Here is an 18,640-nt window from a genome sequence, read left to right on the forward strand (position 1 = left end):
TTTGAAGACTTTCAAAACCGAGAGGGGGGTGGGGGTGAGAGAGAGAGAGAGTATGTGTGTGTGTGTATATGTAAAAATGCCTTGTAAAATCCAACAGACACCTCTCCATACACGCCTGAAAGCTCAAGTACCCAGCTTTTTAACCAGCAAATATATTTATTAGGGGTTATAACACACCACACATCCCCCTGAAAGCACGCCCCTGCTTATTGTCAGCATTTGTATGTGCTGGGCGACGCAACTGGGCCAGATTTGCCTGCCCTTATACTGCCGTGGGCGAGGGCTGGATAGGGACTTCCATATATGTTCCAATAACTGGTAGAAGGCCCTTTTAGAGGGTAATTATGCAAATTACACTTACACAGGGGCATAACACAGACCCGTGAAGCCAGAGGGGACCCAAACCTCGGTGAGAGGGCAACCTTTGAAGGGTTCTTTCATCCCAAGGTCAATGAATATCTGTGAGATATGGGAGACGAGAGGCCCGTCATCACATTTTGCACAATAGTCCTGTCATTTTGCATTACCCCACTGGCCGAGAGCCTTTATAATAGGGAGGGGTCTCTGTATCTTATACCACAGGTGGGTGAGCTATGAAACTGAGTGGGGTGCAATATTCCGAAGAGGCACCTGTTTGTTTGCGGAAGAGGTCCCGATATGCTCCCTTAAGCCTTTATTTAGTATGCTTAAGGACATAACGTCCTTACTTATAGGGAGGGAGGACGTCGCTCGGTTTGAAACGAGTTTATAAACAAGAAGTTTGTTTACTTCGAGCAAACGCAGGCGCTGTTGGGGTTGGATGTGGGACAATTCTTGCAATATGCTAAAATGGCCCATACTCTGAAAGAAACATGGAGGTCTTCCTGCTCCAGAAGCGCACGTGTTGTTCAAAGGCATCCTAGATTTTGCGGGTAGTATGGAATTTATAAGGCATTTTTTTATGCAGCCTTAGTGATGGATGGGGGTTGGAGGAGGGCACAGAAAGGGCCTGGGATAGGTGTGTATGGTGGGATAGGAGATGTATCGTAGAGACTGACTGGAGGAAGGCCTTAAGGGAGTCTCTCAGGGTACCATTTAACCTGGTACAATTTTATTTTCTGCATAAAACCCATCTTACCCCAAGGAAATTAGCTATTACTTACCCAGATCAACCTTCTGCTTGTAGCAGATATGGAAGTTGGTGGGGGGGGGGATTTCCTGCACATGAACCTTTCTGTGGGTAGTGAGGTTTGCGGAGGGTCTGACAACTTGAAAGGGGCTACACGGATAACGCTCGAAAATTCTATATTACAGTGTATAATGGGAATATTCCTGCCAAAAAATATTATAAAATGAGGACGAGGCTGCTATCACTGGGCAGAGTTCTGTTGAAGAGAGGAATTGCGAGTCATCGGACTAGCCCCAGAAGCCATAGCTGGCTAGGTGTAAGGCAGGCCTCTTGCGGCGGTCACTGGCGAGGAGCATCACAGGAAACTGGCAGGAGGGGTGATAAAGCAACAGGAGGTTAGCAGAGTGGGCAGAGATTTTGACTAGGCTGCCGGTCCGGACCTTCCCAATAGTCGTCCAGCTTGAAGGCGGAACAGGTACGAAAGGAGAGAGTTCGGATGGAAAATGCGGTGTGGTGGAGGGGTTGAATGTGTACTCTGGTATGGGAGTCTCTCTTGGGTCCTGAAGGTACTTATATTGTTACTTAGGAAATGGGGGAATGGTATGTTCAGTACCTGGCAGTTCTGAGATGTGGTCGGAACCATCTGTTCAGATGAAGTGAATACAAATTATAAAATGTTTACAAATAAGATTAAAGGGGAAAAAGTGCACCGCAGACTTTTCCATTTAATTTGTGTATCCGAGTGTGAATTTAATGTACTATGTAAAATTGGAATAAAGGACAAAATCCAGCTTCCAAATTTGCTGGTTAGCCAGGGCTTTGAATATCGCGAAGTCTGTTGCAATCTGTTGGGCGTAGCAGGTGCAGTGGCACCGGGGCCCAGAGGCATGAGAGGCCCATTGAGACCTCATTATTGCGTTGTATTTGATAATTCAAACAGTAGCCAGGACCCCCTTTCTTTCTTTGCACCGGGGCTCATGAGGCACTGTCTCTGCTACTGTCTGTGTCAAACTTGCAGATCACAGGTTACAGTCTCAATATGTTACTTCGGCTGTAGAAATATATATGAAACCCGTCATAAGTTGCAGTTTTGCTAAAGCAGGCAAACTCCTTCTGCAAAGATCTGGGTATGACTGAAGGAGCCACATTACAGTCCTTCTAAGGAAGGTTAAAGCACTTGGAACAAATATTTCTGTATAACAAGCAGAACAGTGTTCAATCCCAATAAATGAGTCAATGTTTAGTTCACCTGCTGCAGAACTGTATGTGTTAACCTCACATGTTCCAAATCATGTAAGTTAACAAAGAGGGGTTAATGTGGCTTCGACAGACCTTTAAATTGTTTATGCCTTGCAATTGTGCACAGCTCGATGGTCCAATGACATTACAGGGCTTTACACGAGCACCAGTTGAGTTTACATTAACCTTTTTTGGGTGAGTGGGCACAGAGAGATCGAGTGCTTTGCTCGGAATCACACGGTGTTGAGCTGAGGCCAGGACCGGAGCCTGGTTTCCAGGTTCCATTGTCGGCTCAGCCCCTTGGGCACCTGTTGTGGACTCCTGCACGTCACAAATTGCAGCAGTCAGCGATATCTCTAATAATTAATGTTCCTGCTGATGCAATCGATATTTAAACAGTTTGAATGCCAGCGGGGCCAATACAAACTTCCATCCTTCTGTGGTTGATAAAACCTGATATTTTGAATGGGGTGTTAGTTACAGTTACTGTAACAAGATCAGGACAACCCTAGACGCCAGCACGAGGATGTCCGAATAGCTTTTTGTTTAATTTTCTGAAGCTGAGTACGAGGGGTATTTAACCTAATGCCCATTCCACTGCCCCCTCTACAGCACTAGGAAGGCATGCCCCCGAACATGAGGTAGCGAAAAAGAGCAACAGGTGGGGAGATAAGAAACAGGTTCCAATTTAATTTCGCCTTTCTAATAAAGAGACCGCTTAGTACTATGCAATTTGCCTTTTTCATATTATTTTTAAAAATGACCTATGGCTCACTCAGAAGTGCGTAAACTATTGAACCCTATGGCAAATCACCAGAAGCCACCACTAAATACTGCAGAGAATACAAACACAGACAGGACAGTTACCCAGATTATGTCTCAAGTCAGTGGGAAAGTCCAATGCCACGTGGGAGGGCATTTTTCACATGTCCAGGAGTGCCACAAGGCCCAATTAATAGCAGGAGTGAGCCACACATGTGTCTATTTAGAGTCAGTACACATGCATTTGTTTTATATGGATATCCTGAACCTTGTCATTTATCTGCGTCTTCTGGACCTGAATTGGCCACCCCTGCGGTGTACAAATCTTTACACCATAGCCTTATAATTCACATTGAAGGGCTGTGGGTACGGTCCCCACTCCCGCCACTAAAATATACAATACAGGGAAGACTACAAGTATAACCCTTTTTTCTCTTGTTGTGGGTCCATTTTAGCTCCTTGCTTGGACACAGTATTTGGCTTAGCTTAGTCTTACGTCCTGTGCCCTTTCACCCCGATAATATACTCTGTTTTCATTTATTTGATTTTATTTCTTTTAGTACAGTTTGTTTTATTAGTCATGTTTTATTTTCACAAGCACTTGCAAATCTGCAAAAGCGTCATTACCAGTGTTATGCATAACATATTTTCATCGTGTTCTTTACCCCGGGTTGACAAGAACAGAATAAGAACACAGGATAATATTTTGGTATTACAGCTACAAGGCTGTGCAAACAGTCTAACACTTAGGTACATACCCGTGTCAGACTTATTTTGCAAGAACAAAACTTGTCCCTTTTATAAACACCTTGTAGGACAAAGGGCATTAGAGGGGGTTCCAGCTAGGCTTTCCATCTACACTGCATGTCAGTTTTGCAGCCGACCTCAGCCTATGTGTCGGGAGACTGGAGGCTGACCTTGTACTAAGGTAACAGGAGTGGGGTGGGGTGTGCTTCTCATGGACACTGCACGGAAAGATTTGGCTTACACTCCCATGCTTTCGCTAAAGGCTAGATAATAGGCTTTATATGGGAATTGTATATTCATATTGCAATATGTTGGGGGTTGTTCATCTTTACATCTCTGATATTCGCAATCTTGATTGTGTTATTCCTCATTTTCCTAATCATTGCAACTCATAAATTTTTTCGTAGATTGCAGTCTTTTCAATAAATGTATTGAAAACTATCCTGCATCTCTTTCCTGTGTGTGTGCGTGTGTGTGGTTGTGTGTATGTAAGAGGCTTGTATCTGGAGAGAAAAGGATACGGCTTGTTCACCACAATTTCCCTGAGGGGGTCTTCAGAGTTCCATGTGCTAGGCTGCCACAAATCACCTTTACAGTTTGGGTGAATGAGGTGCTGCTACAGAGCCAGAAGGGTTGGGCCGACAGCTGCCAACTGTTGTGTGAGTGACTCACTCGACTATAGGCAGAGGTGCTGCTGCCCCAAATCTAGCAGGCTTGTTGAGATACAAGAGTCCTTACGACACTCTCCCACCCCCAAAGTCGAAGAGATGCTTGGAGTATAGGACCAGTACCACTACTTAGCCCACCAAAAGTAAATATGAATAGAGGACCGTTGCTATATAGTGTATTTACGCTCGCTGCCATCACAGCAAATAAAGAGAGTTACATTTTGAATTTTGATAGGGCATGGGCGTGTCTACTCTCCAGCCCCAGCTACTCACAACAATAAACACATGAAAACTATCTTTTATCTTCATTCATGACAGAAAAGAGGAGAGCAGTTTTAACATCCCAATGGTATTGAAACAAGTCTGTTTTCCACAGCTCTGGAGGACCTGGGACTCTAGAACAGTGCATCATCAACCCCCGCTATAGCAGCTTAAGTGGGGGTCACCACTAAAAGTCTCACTATTTGCACGGCTGCAGGCAGAAACAATCTTACGGAACAGCTGGGAATGTGACTCAAGTTCAGTAAAGTAGAAAGAAATGAGGTGAACATGGAAATAACAGACAGAAAGAGCAGCAAATATAGTGGGAGAGACAAAGGCAAGTAAAACAAGCATTGGCAAAGCCAATAGGTCTTGCCTATGCAAGAGCGATTGACTTCGGCAATGTGTTTTTCCCATTTTGTACATCAGTGTGGCTGGTGTTCAGCATGGCTAACCATTAGTGGCATTGAATGTCTTAGAGTGGAGTGGGAGAGTAGAGTGTTTGTAGAGTGGAGTGTGGGAGTAGAATGACTTAGAGTTGATTTGAGGAGAGTAGAGTTCAGTGGTTCAGTGGCAGAGAGTGTCGTGGCAGGGGGTGGCGTGAGATGGAACAGGGTGGAGTGGGTTGGTGTGGATTGAGGTAGCGGGGTGGATTTACATAGAGTGGGGTGGATTAGATTGGAGTAGGGTGACGTGGATTGGAGTGAGGTAATTAGATTGAATTGAGTGGGTGGATTGGATTGAAGTGATAGGACTAGGGTGAAGTGGATTGGATTGAGGTGGGATGGGGTGGATTGGATTGGGGTGGTTTTGATTGGGGTGAATTGGAGTGGGATGGACTAGACTGGAGTGGTGAGGACTGGAGTGGACTGGAGTGTGGTGGATTGGATTCACTGGATTGGAGTGGGGGTGGATTGGACTGGAGCGGGGTGGGGTGAACCGGAGTGGATTGGACTGGAGTGGATTGGATTGGATTAGAGTGGATTGGAGTGGGGTCGATGGATTGGAGTGGGATGGATTAACCTGGGTGAGGTGGGTTGGCTTGGGGTAGAGTGGGGTGGATTGGACTAGAGTGGGGTGGATTGGAGTGGAGAGGGTGGATTGGAGTGGGGTGGATTGAAGTGGGTGGATTGGAGTTGGGTTGACTAGGGATGAATTGGAGTGGGCTGGATTGGAGTGGGTGACTTGCACTGAGGTGGGGTGGATAAGAGTGGGGTGAATTGGACTGGAGTGAGGTGAGGTGGACTGGAGCAGGTTGGATTGGACTGGAGTGGAGTGGATTAGACTGGAGTGGGGGTGTTGAGTGGGGTGGAATGGAGTGGGGTGGTTTGGAGACATGGATTGGATTGGGGTGGGTGGAATGGAGTGTAATTAATTTTTGGAGTGGGATGGATTGGATTGGAGTGGACTGGATTTGAGTAGGGAGCATTGTGGTGGATTTGATTGGAGTCGGGCGGACTGGGCTGGAGGGGGTTGGATTGGGGTGGCCTGGATTGAGTGTGGTGGAATGGATTGGGGTGGATTTGATTGGTGGTGGGGTGGAATGATTGGGTGGATTGGAGTGGTGTGGAGTGAAGTGGCTTGGTGTGGGGTGGACTGAAATGGTGTAGGTTGGATTAAGGTGGTTTGGGTTGGATGAATGTGGTTTGGAGTGGGGTGGATTGGGGTGTATTGGACAGGAGTGGGATGGATTAAGGTGGACTGGAGTGGGTGAGTTTAGGTGAATTGGATTAGAGTGGATTGGAATGGAGTGGGTGGACTGAACTAGGGTAGTGTGGATTGGTTTGGGGTGGATTTGATTAAAATTGGGGTGGATTGGGGTAGAGTTAAGTGGGGTGGGGTGGGGTGAATTGGAGTAGAGTGGGGTGGATTGGAGTAGAGAGTTAGATTTTGATTAGAGTGGGGTAAATTGGTGTTCTTAAATGTTGTGGTATTGCCAAGAAATTTAGCATTGAAATCACTGCCGAAAATCAAGTTAGGCTGCTAACTCATGTGTTAAGCATGAATACTATCTACAACAAATCATCATTCTAAAAATTTACCAAACTTTTTCCAGTTAACAGGGTACACTTGAAGCTTCTAATGATTTACAGGAACTTCACTGCTTTTGGGGCCTGGATTCTTTGATTATTTACCGATCTCATAAAACATAACATGTCCCCAGGCAGTATAAAAAGTATTATTATGTACCTATCAGAGTGCTGAATTCCTATTAATTTACAAACCCGCCTTGAGAGAATATAAGACATATTCCCAGGCACTTCAAGAGTTAAACTAAGAAGCTTTGAGGATGGTAAATGCTTTGGTTATTAAAACACCTGTATGAGATAATCTTTGGGCCACATTCAAGTAGTAGGGGGAAATGCCATGCACATCTGGGAATAATTATTGTTTCCAATATTTACAGATACCATTTTAAATAATATACAACCTGTTCCCAGGCAATATAGCAGTAACACTTTGCAGTTTTATGAATATGAACGTTTTATTTATTTGCAAACTAACCTTGATGTAATGTACAACCCGTTTCCAGTCATCATGGGGATTTCACCAAGCACAGTGCCTAATGTATGCCTGTGGTTGCAGAGGTTGTGCACCAGCACTCAGGGCCGGCTTTAGGGCAGTGTCACTGGTGCAGCTGCACATGGCCAAGTACCGCTGAGGCCTCCCACCTACCCCCACCCCAAAGTTCACCCTTCTGCCTGTCCCAGGAATACCTTTTGGACCATAAAGCTCAACTTTTGGCTCAAGGTTCATAAACACCCGGGCATATTTTATTTACAAGAAAAAATCACAATCAACAAAAAATCTTTACGCAGTAACCCAAAATTATTTACATATTACTTTACAATTTTTTTAGATGCTTGAATTTAGAAAGTACTCTAAAACATGTGAGTTCCTAACATTATCAAAAGTGAATTCCTGCATAACCACTTCAGTGACTGTGAATGAGATCATGACTGATTCCTAGGGAGACATCCCAGTCCTTGCTACACCCCATGTCTAGTTGGCCCTGGGATAGGCCCTCCCTATGGGAATATCCTACCCCCCCTTCAGACAAACTTCATATGTGGAATTACTGTGCAGGGGGCTTGCCTGCCCGCCATGATACCTACCTCGGTGCCTCTATACCCTCTGACTCCACCTCCCCACAAGGGCCAGTACTAGCCTCGAGACATGCACAGGTGGTTGGCCCTAGGGATCAGATGCCAGCAACGGCTTGCAGCCCCCAGCACCCTTGGATGTCATTTTCAATTCCCAGCCAGAACTCTTGAAGGGTCCTATTACCTTTATGTGCTGCTCCGGTAAGAAAAGGTAAAGTTAATTGGCCCATCAATCATGATCTCACCCTGCCACAGGCCAACATAGTAGATTATCTGGCCTCCTCCCTTCCGCAGTCTCTCTTCTACTGTGGCGGTGAACTAGCCAAACCAGGAAGTTTTCCAAAAACATTTCATTGCCAGCCTGTAATAGGTGCACCCCATACTGCAGGAAGAAACACTCTCCCTGTATATAGCCATGGGGAATGACAACCAGCCTCGGTGGCCTGAACAGCTTGGCAACCTTGTTGTTTACCCTTCTCACGGAGTCATTAGGGATCTTATCTGAAATGCTGCCCCTCCACCGAAGTTGGAGATGATATTCAACCAGATGAGCACTGCATGTGAACATTTCTTTGCCAACCTCATAGACCTCCAGTTCAAAAAGTTGTTACCGACCTAAGGGGACCAAGTCATTACCGCCTAGATCAACGTTACTCAAAGTACGGCCCGCGGGCCGCCAGCGGCCCCACAGACCTACCTTGGCGGCCCGCGAGTGAGTGGTGGATGGTCAAATAAGAATGAGCCAATCTTCAGCTTCCATTTTCTGCGCGGCGTCAGCGCGGAAGACGTCTGAGCATTTATTTTTTCACGTCTAGAATAAGCTTCTTAATTAGCTGTATCTGCTTAAGTATCTGCTCTCTTCCCTAACGAAATTTAGTGCCACATGCACGTGCACCACAGTGCGATCCCCGAGGTATCACACATCTTAAGATCATCCGATTCATTTTTAATTAAAGCACAACACATTTTGTTTATCTCATTCTCCACAGAGGAAAATCAAATTTTATTACTTACTGACATGCCGCAGTTGTTGGAGGGAATTGCTGCGCAGTCAGAAAGGGAATACCGAGGGCTGATGCCACTAGAAATAATAGTGATATGGAGTTTTTGCAATATTTTATTGGTCCTCCGTCCAAAGAGATTAATGTACGCTTTCCGCGAAACCAGGACTTTTTTAAAATTTTAAATGAACATGCCTTCCTATTTTACCCCAACCGAGATGTGTTTTACAATTGCATCAATCTATTTGGTATTGCTGAACCATTAATTCTCTTATGTTCCAGAGGTCAGCTGTTAGTGGGATTGCTCGGGGGTGTAACATTAAAATGCTAGAAGTAGAGTCAACAGTGGCAACTTAGCGGAAATTAGCCATCTGGGAGAGAGACAGGAACAGACGTGATATTTGTGTTTCCGAGCTGTGCCATCTGTGTCCATGAGGGTGACAGGAGCAAGCAGTCTATCCGCGCCAGATATCACTAATTACTAAATCTAGCCCCTTTAAGCCCCGCCCCCTCTAAGCCCCGCCCCCCGCTGTCACTTCAGTGCGGCCCTCGGCCGCAAACCATGCTTCAATTTTGGCCCCCGAGAAAAAGTTTGTGAGTACCCATGGCCTAGATGAACAATGATGATGTGCTAGTGTAAGTGCCCCTGGGGCAGAATTGAGTCCAGCACCATCCTCAACTGCACATAAGAGTGTCCAATGACCCAAACCTCGGTGATCCCTGCAGCTCCTGCATACACTGGAACTCTTGGGACTTCCAGAAAACTGCACCAGCCAATCTAAGGGAGGACAGGATAGGAAAACAAGAATGCTAAGAGACAAGCACTCACAGCATATGCAGTCTCACATATCTATTTTTAACAATCAGAGGACCACCGGCCAATTCTCCTAACCACTGAACTGGAGAGCCCCATTGCTACAGCCGCCGTGGCAGCCCCGATCCTGAAGGGATGAGTACAGAATTCAGAGGAGTCAAACCCTGCTGCAGGTGGGGAATGCTTGAGAATGTGTGAAAACTGGTACCTGGTTAGCGGTGTACCATCTGCATGCACCAAGACCGCCCCCCACTCCTTGAGGCCACTGAGCTAAGAAGGCTTATAAATTGAAAACCCGACAGCACTCACTACCCATAGCCCTTCGCAACAATATGTGATCGCCCTTCCCCTCTTGGTCCATTTTAGAATGAAGAATGTTGATGGCCTGTGTCCTCACCCCATCCAGCCAATGAATGTTTGCCAGCTGTAGTCCCCTGCAACATTCCTCTTATTTCTAGCCACCAACTCCCTGAGGCTGAGGGCCAACTAAAAGGATAAGGTAAAAGCCACCCTAAATACGGTGGCATCCACCGGGGAGGTGCATATATCCTGAAGAGCCCTCAAAATAGCTGCTAGCTTCACAGGGTCAATAGGGTATCCCATCTGGTCCCTTGGAGCTGCTGCCAGCCTTTCAGAGCCCTCCGTACCAGGAAAGATTTAATCCAATCAGGTGCCCCCTGCAGATGAGCAAAGAAGATATGGAGGCAGTGTGTCATCTAGCGCATGCAACTGACCTTCCCTCTTTCCGAAGGGCCCCCAAGAATGCCATAACTGACAATGCATCAGACCAGTTAGATAACCCCGCATTCCCTAGGAAAGCTGAATAGGCTGAGAAAACCCCTCATAGGCCCTTTTGGTCCTAGGTGATAAATTGGCTGCCACGAGGTCTGGTGATCTTGGGCACAATCTGCCACAGATGCTCCGGGAAGGGCGTTGGGAATTTGACTGCTCCTGGGTGGAAGGACCTGAAATCCTGCAGCTTAAAATGGTACAGGGCATCGGCAGCATTGTTCAGAACACCAGGCACATGCTTAGCTATAAACAAGACATTCAACCTTAAACACAGAAGCACAATCTCTTTCAGAAGCTTCAGGATCATTCAACACTTTGCGGAATGTTAATTAATACACTCTACCACTGCCATGTTATCCGACCAGAATATCACAGACTGATTGGGAAAATGCTCTGGCCACACTGACAAAACTATGAGGATCGGGAACAGTTTGAGAAAAACAATATTTGCCACCAGACCAGTGTATACCCACTCCCTGGGCCAGCACTGTACTCACCAAGCAGCGCCAAAAATAGAACCAAGCCCTTCACTGTCCACTGTATCTGAGAACAGCCCCAGCTCTACAGAGCACCTCAGCTGAATAGGCCACACAAGAGTCTCATGAAGGTCACGCAGGAATGACTCCCAAATTATCATGTCCTGCTTGACCTCGCTGGAGAGCCTGGTGTGGCTCGAGCAATCGACCGCGAAAAGGGACGTCCCATGGGAATGACCCGCAGGGCGAAATGAAGTTGCCCAACCAGGCATTACAAATGATGGAGCCTGACCGTCCTAGCCCTGAGACATACCCGTAAGGCCTGTGAAAAGGCATCAACCTTACGCATCGGAAGCCAGGATACCCTTGCCAAAGAATCTAATTGATACCCAGGAACTCAATTGTGGTAGAGTGGCTTTGCCCTCCGCTAAAAAAAAACTAGACTCACCCATCAGATACTGAAAGATTCCCAAAGCCTCTGCACACTGTCCAGAGCCGGGGGGGGGGGGTCTAGGATCAGTAAGCCATCAAGGTAGTGAAGCACCCACTGATATCATGACTCATGCCTAAAAACCCACTGATTAGGCTGCTGTATACTAAGCCCACAGCTCGGCTGCGGTTGAACGGGTGTGTGTCGGCCCCATTCTCTGTTGCTCGGGAAACGCGTCACGGGTGCCCGTTGTCCCCGTTACTTTTTGCGGTGGCAATGGAGCCTCTTGCGGATGGGTTACGGCAAAGACATAACAATAGAGGTCTGCAGTACCGGCAGCGACCAGTTCTGGTGTCCATGTATGCGGATGATATTGCGTTATATGTGCGGGATCCGCGTCTGAATTTAGATATTTTGTTGGATGAGATTGTACTCTTTGGTACTTTTTTGGGCATCGCGATCAACTAGTCCAAGTCGTGGTTCTGCCTTTATCTGAGGGGGGGCAATGTTCTCCTCCCGGTACCCTATAGCATGGGCGGAGGGATCAGTCCGTTATCTAGGGATCCAGCTGAGCTGCGACGTTGAAACTCTCTGGTTGGCCAATTATGGCGCAGCAATTTCGTGGTTGGAGGAGAAGGTTGAGGCTTCGCAGGCCTTACCGCTCTCGCTGATTGGGCGTATTGCTATTGTGAAGATGGTGGTGCTCCCTAAATTCTTGTATCTGTTTGTCAATCTCCCGCCTCCGCTCAAGAGGAGCTTCTTGCGGCACCTTCGATCTGTTCTGATCCGATTGGTGTGGGCGGGTAGCCAACCTCGCATTTCCTGGGAGAAGCTGACGCTGCCATTTGAGCTGGGGCGGGCTTGCTGCCCCCGATTTGGAGCTATATTATAATTGTGCGCAGGCGCACTTTGCACATTATTGGTTGCGCCCGATTCGATACTTGCCGCACTTGGCACCTGAAAGCGATGTGGTGTGGCCGGATGGTTTGGTGCGTGTGCTCGGGAGCCCGTCTCGGCCTCGACCTCAGGGGTTGACACAGTGGCATGTACAGCGAGGACGTGGAAGGCGGTAATGCAGTATACTGGTGCTGGCATGTCTTTTGCTACTTCACTGCCTGTTATGGCGGTAGCTGATGCCCAGATGTTTCGTGATCGGGGACTGCGTGAATTTCTTCGGGATGCCAGCCTAACGGAGCTGGGAGACTGGTTTGTGGATGGTCGTTAGATCTCCCCTGGAGAAGTGTTCGGCGATCGACGTATCACTACATTGCAGTGAATGTATGTGCTATGCTTCGAGCTCAGTTCCCTGGCCTACCGGAGGTTCCATCGGAATGCCATGCTTTAGAGGTGTTGTGCTGCGCGCAGTCGTCACGCAAACTGGTTACCAAATTATACAATTGTATTCAGGAACAGCGGGGTGACCTTGGTGCGCCCTCTAGGGCCCGCTGGGAGAGAAATGTGGGAGAGCCTATTACAGAAGAAATGTGGCGGAGTTGCTGTACGCATATGAGGGCGCTGTCCCCGAATTATAGGCTGCGGCTGTTGCACTTTAAGTTTCTGCATCGTGTATATTACACGCCTAGTGGGCTTTATTCTATGGGCCTGCGAGCGGATGCGTGTTGTGACCGCTGCCGTGCTCCGGATGCCGGATTTCTGCATCTTGCATGGAAATGTGCTGAGGTTCATGCCTTTTGGGTGGAGGTTCTGCACATAATTGCTGAGATGATCGGATCGAAGATACCCATTTCCCCCAAAGTTACGCTGCTTGGGTATGTGAACGAGATCAGTGGGCCTTATAGAAGGTTGGTGGGTCTGCATTTGTTGCTGACTAAACGCAGAGTTGCTATGTGCTGGGGCAGGAGACGTGAGCCACATAGGCCTGAATAGTTGCGGGACGCTGCCTTTTGCCAGGATCAGCTGATGATTTTTTGGGAGCTTATGCCTGAAGGCTCTCGACCGAAGGATATTTGGGCTCCTTTGCGAGCTTACCTGACAACCTTGAATGGGCAGGAAGAATGATACGCGCTTGCTCGTGGTTTGTTGTCCATTCTCATTCCCCCTGATTGGGCTGTGGTACGTGCATGGCTGATGCTGGTTGGTGCACCTCTGTTTGCGAGCTCTGCCTGCCTTTTGATTTTTGTTTGGCTTTTTCTTGTTTGCTATTTTCCTTCTGTTGTTATTCCTGGCCTCGACATCTGGGTAAGACATCCCTCCTGGACTTTATATGGGGACTATACTGTTTTTGGCGGCTGATGATCTGGACCGGTGCTGATAATACAGAACTTGACATACATTTAGGCGGAACTATGTGCTCGGTTGAACAGTATCTATTTTGAGGCAGAGGAGGGCTGTATTTTGCTACAAATTGTTTCTATGAATGCGGGGCCATTCTTGTTGCTCTTTGTTCTGTACTATGCAATAATCATGAATAAAAGTTAATAAAAAAACAAAACAATGTCATGGCCTTATCCAAAGCGTCCTTCCTAACCATTAATGCTTCCAGCAGCTCCTCAGTGCATGAACGCTTTGAACCTCTATGCCACCCTGCTGCCATGATGGGTAAAAATCAACCAACTCTGTTTAAATGGCACAATCCATTCACCAGACCCTGGGGAGGCACGCTAGACCACTAGACCCTATAACCTAAAGGATTTACAGTAGTGCACCCTTAAGTAACACCAGCACAACACAGCACCAGAGACCAAACCGAGCAGCCAAGAAAAGTAGCCCCTATCAAGTACACTCCACCAACACACCTCCATTCTAGCCCCTAAAATCCTCCCACATTCATAACCACTAACATCTCAGCCCTAACCAGCTACTAACTAGTCAAAAAAACAGAGAAAGTGCACACACAAGCAGTAAGCATTATATCAGAAAAGACCCGCTGTATTAAGCCCCCTGAACAAAACTCCCTCAACCACAGCACCAGGGCCCCCACCGGAGCCGCCACTGAACAGTGCTCGGGTCACGTGAGGTGGAGTCAAACCTGTGTGGCTCCTGGCAAGGTGCACTGGCCTGTTGCTGTGGAGATCAGATCACCCGTTTCCATGTGGTCCTTAAATGCAGAGTGCGAGCGGAGTGTGCTGTCAGTCTTGAGACCTCATAGCTGAATTACGGCAGCACATAAATGAGGGGGGGACAAAGAAGACAAAGAAAACCAACCGACACTGTATGTCTGATGCGGAGGATCAGGAGCGGTCGGCGAGTGGAAATGAAAGACCCGCTCGCCAACTGCAACCCCCTTTTATGGGCGAGGCTGATGGTGTCATTCCTGCACATGACCTGGAAGCTCTAGAAGTGCTTCCTGGGTCACACTGATGCTTCCTCCAACCAGCAGGACCCTTGATTGGGTTTTGAGGGCTCGTTGAGACCCGTCCCCAACGGGGTGCTCCCAGCTAGCGGGGTTACTATATGCGGGCCCATCCTGAGTTGCGGGAGCCTCGTGCACTAGGTGCTGCCCAGGAGATGGGGCACTGACTTCAGGTAGGCCACTGTGTTCAGCAATAACATTCAATTTAAAGGACCTGCTAAAGAGTTCCTCTGCATCCAGCTTTCAGGCAACAATAACAATGTCAAGACAACTCTTGTGATTGATGTTCCTGCTAGAGAGAGATGGAGTTTTGCCTAGTGGAAGTTTCACTCGCCATGAAGTAGTGCAGAGGGTTAATATGCCTGCTTCAGAGAACAGATCTGTATTTTGTGTGGATAGCTGAATAGATTAGTAAATCCAGCCTTTACTGGAGCTTTAAAACAACGGAAATATATGTGAGAGACAGGCTATGGAGAGATGAGGAGCACTTTTGCCTGAGTGTATTGAGGGAATCTGAGGATGTCATGGCAGTGCAATGCCAAAAAAGACTGTCGCACCGGGCGACACCAGTGCCAAAGCTGGCCATGCCAGCACTAATTTTTGGAGACCAGGACCTATTTTTTATCCCCAGACATTGACTAAAAGGAGCAAAAAAAGAGAAAAATAAAGATAGGAAAACAAAACAAAGATGAAGATGAAGATATAAAACAGGGATGAAGACGAACCCACAAGAGTAAATGAAATATAAAAAAAATGTAGGGTAGTGAAAGAAAGGGGCTGGAGGTGAAATCTGAGCAGCCTTGGTATTTCACAAACCCGGCATTCAGGAGAGATAGCTCATCGGAAACCCTTTTTGGGCCCTGCACTTTTTTGTTTTACGAATTATGCACTGACTATGTATATCTCAGTGGGGAAATCATTTAGGGACTGATAAAAGTTAAAGTTCGGCAGACAGGGTACTCCGTCACAAACGCAACTGGGTTCCATGCCTGCATGCAATAGTCCACCTGCTTCATATAGGATCGGGCAAACTGTATGCCTGTCGATGTTGGCTCCATTGATGGCATACTTCTTTTGATTGCCTGACAAAGGAGGGGCAATCGGAGGAAGGACTTTACCAGGTCTGCCCTATTAAGTATTTTTTTCCTGTCTGTCACTGCCAGAACAAAACCTGTTGGAAAGTAGCATAAAAAAAAAAAACAATATTAACCTCCGGGGAGAAAATGGCTTGGTTGTCAGAGTCATTAGTTTTTATTATTTAAAATCAAACTCCTACTTTGAGAGTTTGTTTTTGGCATTGAAAAACTTTGAAAAGTTTGACTGCCAATATGGCTATAAGGTTATGGCTATATGGTTTCAAACTTTTGACTGTGGATAATACCAGTATGGCCGGTGGTACGCTCTGTCAAACCTTTCATACGTTAACAGGAACCGCAATGACAGCGGTTCCTGTCAATGTACAGAATTGTCTTTGATGGCGAAGGTCCCAGAGATGTCAGAGGTAATGTCCTCTGCCATTCCAACGGAGTAGCCTCAATGCGCCAATCTGTAAATCAGGCCCGTGGTTATTTCTCCTCTGAATAGGCAGATCTCAGAGGCATTGTGAGGTTTTGATGAAAACAGATTATAGGAAACAAAATGGCAATGATGGAAAGGGTTTTGTAGTTAGTGACTGTAGTGCTTTCCTCTTATCTAGTTTCTAAGCACTAACATAACACACTAGAAATGCACTTGTGAGGTCAGAGAAGACTTTTATTGTTGTTAATTCTTCCCCAACCCCAATTTTTATGTATGACGAAATAGTAGCTTTCAAGTCCGCGTTAATCAAACAAAATATATCAGTTTGCAATATACACAGCAGGTTATATTTATAAGATATTGAATGCAAAGCAAAACAAATACTTCACCGTGTGGGAACTATCTACAGCTTCATCTTTCTAAGGTCTGCAAGCTGATGACCCCTGTCAGCCGCGGGAAAGAGATTCATCTACCCACACGGGATTGCTGGCAGCTGGCGCCAAGCTCCAGCACGAGGTCCTGCAGATTCGAATCTGACCCTCTGCAGCCTGTTACATTCGTTACAAAGGTGTGCCCCCTCCTCTCAGACCTGGGAAACTGAGCAAGCCTTTTGGAGACTGGCCAGGTCTCGAAGACTACTCCTGTTCCCAAGCTCAAGCGAAGAGAAAAACACCCATGTACTCTCTCTTATCATGTCTAGTCTACTGTGAGAAAAACATCTTGGTTCTCTGGTGCTTGGATTCTCAACTGCAATGTCTAACTCCACGTTAAAGGCAATGGGCAGCTAACCTAAGTATCAAATGCAATGTCTAGTGTCATGTCAAAGCCAATAAGCATCTAAGCTGAATACAAAATGCAATGTCTTATATCATGTCAAAGCCCATAGGCAGCTGAGCTGAATACAAAATGCAATGTATAATATGTCAAAGCCAATAGGCAGCTGAGCTGAATACAAAATGTAATGTATAATATCATGTCAAAGCCAACAGGCAGTTAAGCTGAATACAAAATGCAATATATAATATCATGTCAAAGCCAATAGGCAGCTGAGCTGAATACAAAATGCAATGTCTAATATCATGTCAAAGCCAATAGGCAGCGGAGCTGAATACAAAATGTAATATATGATATCATGTCAAAGCCAATAGGCAGAATATCTAATAGCATGTCAAAGTCAATAGGCAGCTAAACTGAATACATCATGTCAAAGCCAATAGGAATGCAATGTCAAAGCCAATAGGCGGCTAGACTGGATACAGCATGTCAAAGCCAATAGGCAGAATACAGAATGTAATGACTAATGCAATGTCAAAGCCCATAGGCGGCTAAACTGAATACAGAAAGTAATGGCTAATGCCATGTCAAAGCCAATAGGCGGCTCAACTGAACAAAACATACCATGTGCTACTGGTGAACATTGAGCAACTAATATGCGCAGTGGTGAAACACAAAGTCATTGGTCAAAACAAAACTTATCAAATGGCAGTACAGTGACTAATCTAGAAAAAAAGGTTTTCATGATGTTCATCAATTACCAACAAGAGATTGGCTTTACAAAAAGTCTCACATCATATGGAGACCAGGCGGTGGTGGAATGATGCATGGGGATGGTGTGGCAGTGCATTCAATGATGTAAGAGTATGGAGGTGTGATGTGTCGAGCCACCCTCACCTTTCAGGAGAAACCCTTAGGTTTCATCATAGTACTGGTTGACACTGCCATCAACCAGATTTCTTTTATACTAACTCTTGCAGTGGGTAAATGTACTTATACACAGGGTCGCAAAGGGCATTTACATCTGAAATTAGCTCAAGTAAGTCTAAATGAGATGGGAACATAGATGTGAAAAATATTTCTCTTAACCCCTGTGTTTAGCATATTTCTTGTTTACTCTTCAGCTTGTGCCCATGATAAGAATGCACGGGTCTTCAGAGAAAAGTATTGTAATATATTCCCATTGCTCTTCACAGTACAGAGACTTTCACGCTGATTCATCTTCCCAGCTGCAGAGAGTAGCCAAACAGTTGATACATATTTTTCCAGAATCCCAGTGGTGCAGTTGTGTTGTGTTAGGTGGTGTTTGTGGTGACCAGCATTTCAGCGGGGGGCCAACAGACGGGCCAAGGATGCCACGGCCACCCTCGGCTCCCTGTGTTACTATTGAAAATAAAGCATTTCCTCTACAGAACCAGACCCGTTGCAGCACAGCAGCTGAGTCACTTTGCTGACGAGTTTTGGGATTTGAAATGTAAAAGGCTTGACAACTTATGCTGCTGGACTTACTTAAAAGAGGCCCAGTTCGAAATAGTATCTGGGGCAGTGGAGAAGCAGACTCAGAGTGCAGGTGATGTTTCTGAATCCAGACCTGCCAACATCTAAGAACTTTTAGCTGCGTGTGGGGAGTGTA

The 18,640-nt window shown here is 46.4% G+C and overlaps 1 long non-coding RNA gene across 1 annotated transcript in view; it reads right to left on the reverse strand.

Annotated features, from left to right (window-relative positions):
• LOC138302191 (uncharacterized) overlaps positions 1–14,605 on the reverse strand; it is a 90,705-nt gene extending 76,100 nt beyond the window's left edge. The window contains exon 1 of the long non-coding RNA XR_011205327.1: positions 14,568–14,605. This is a non-coding gene — a long non-coding RNA (uncharacterized lncRNA). The remainder of the gene's footprint in view (positions 1–14,567) is intronic.
• Positions 14,606–18,640: the final 4,035 nt, after the last annotated feature.

This window comes from Pleurodeles waltl, chromosome 6, assembly GCF_031143425.1.
Source record: "Pleurodeles waltl isolate 20211129_DDA chromosome 6, aPleWal1.hap1.20221129, whole genome shotgun sequence".
Taxonomy (NCBI): domain Eukaryota; kingdom Metazoa; phylum Chordata; class Amphibia; order Caudata; family Salamandridae; genus Pleurodeles; species Pleurodeles waltl.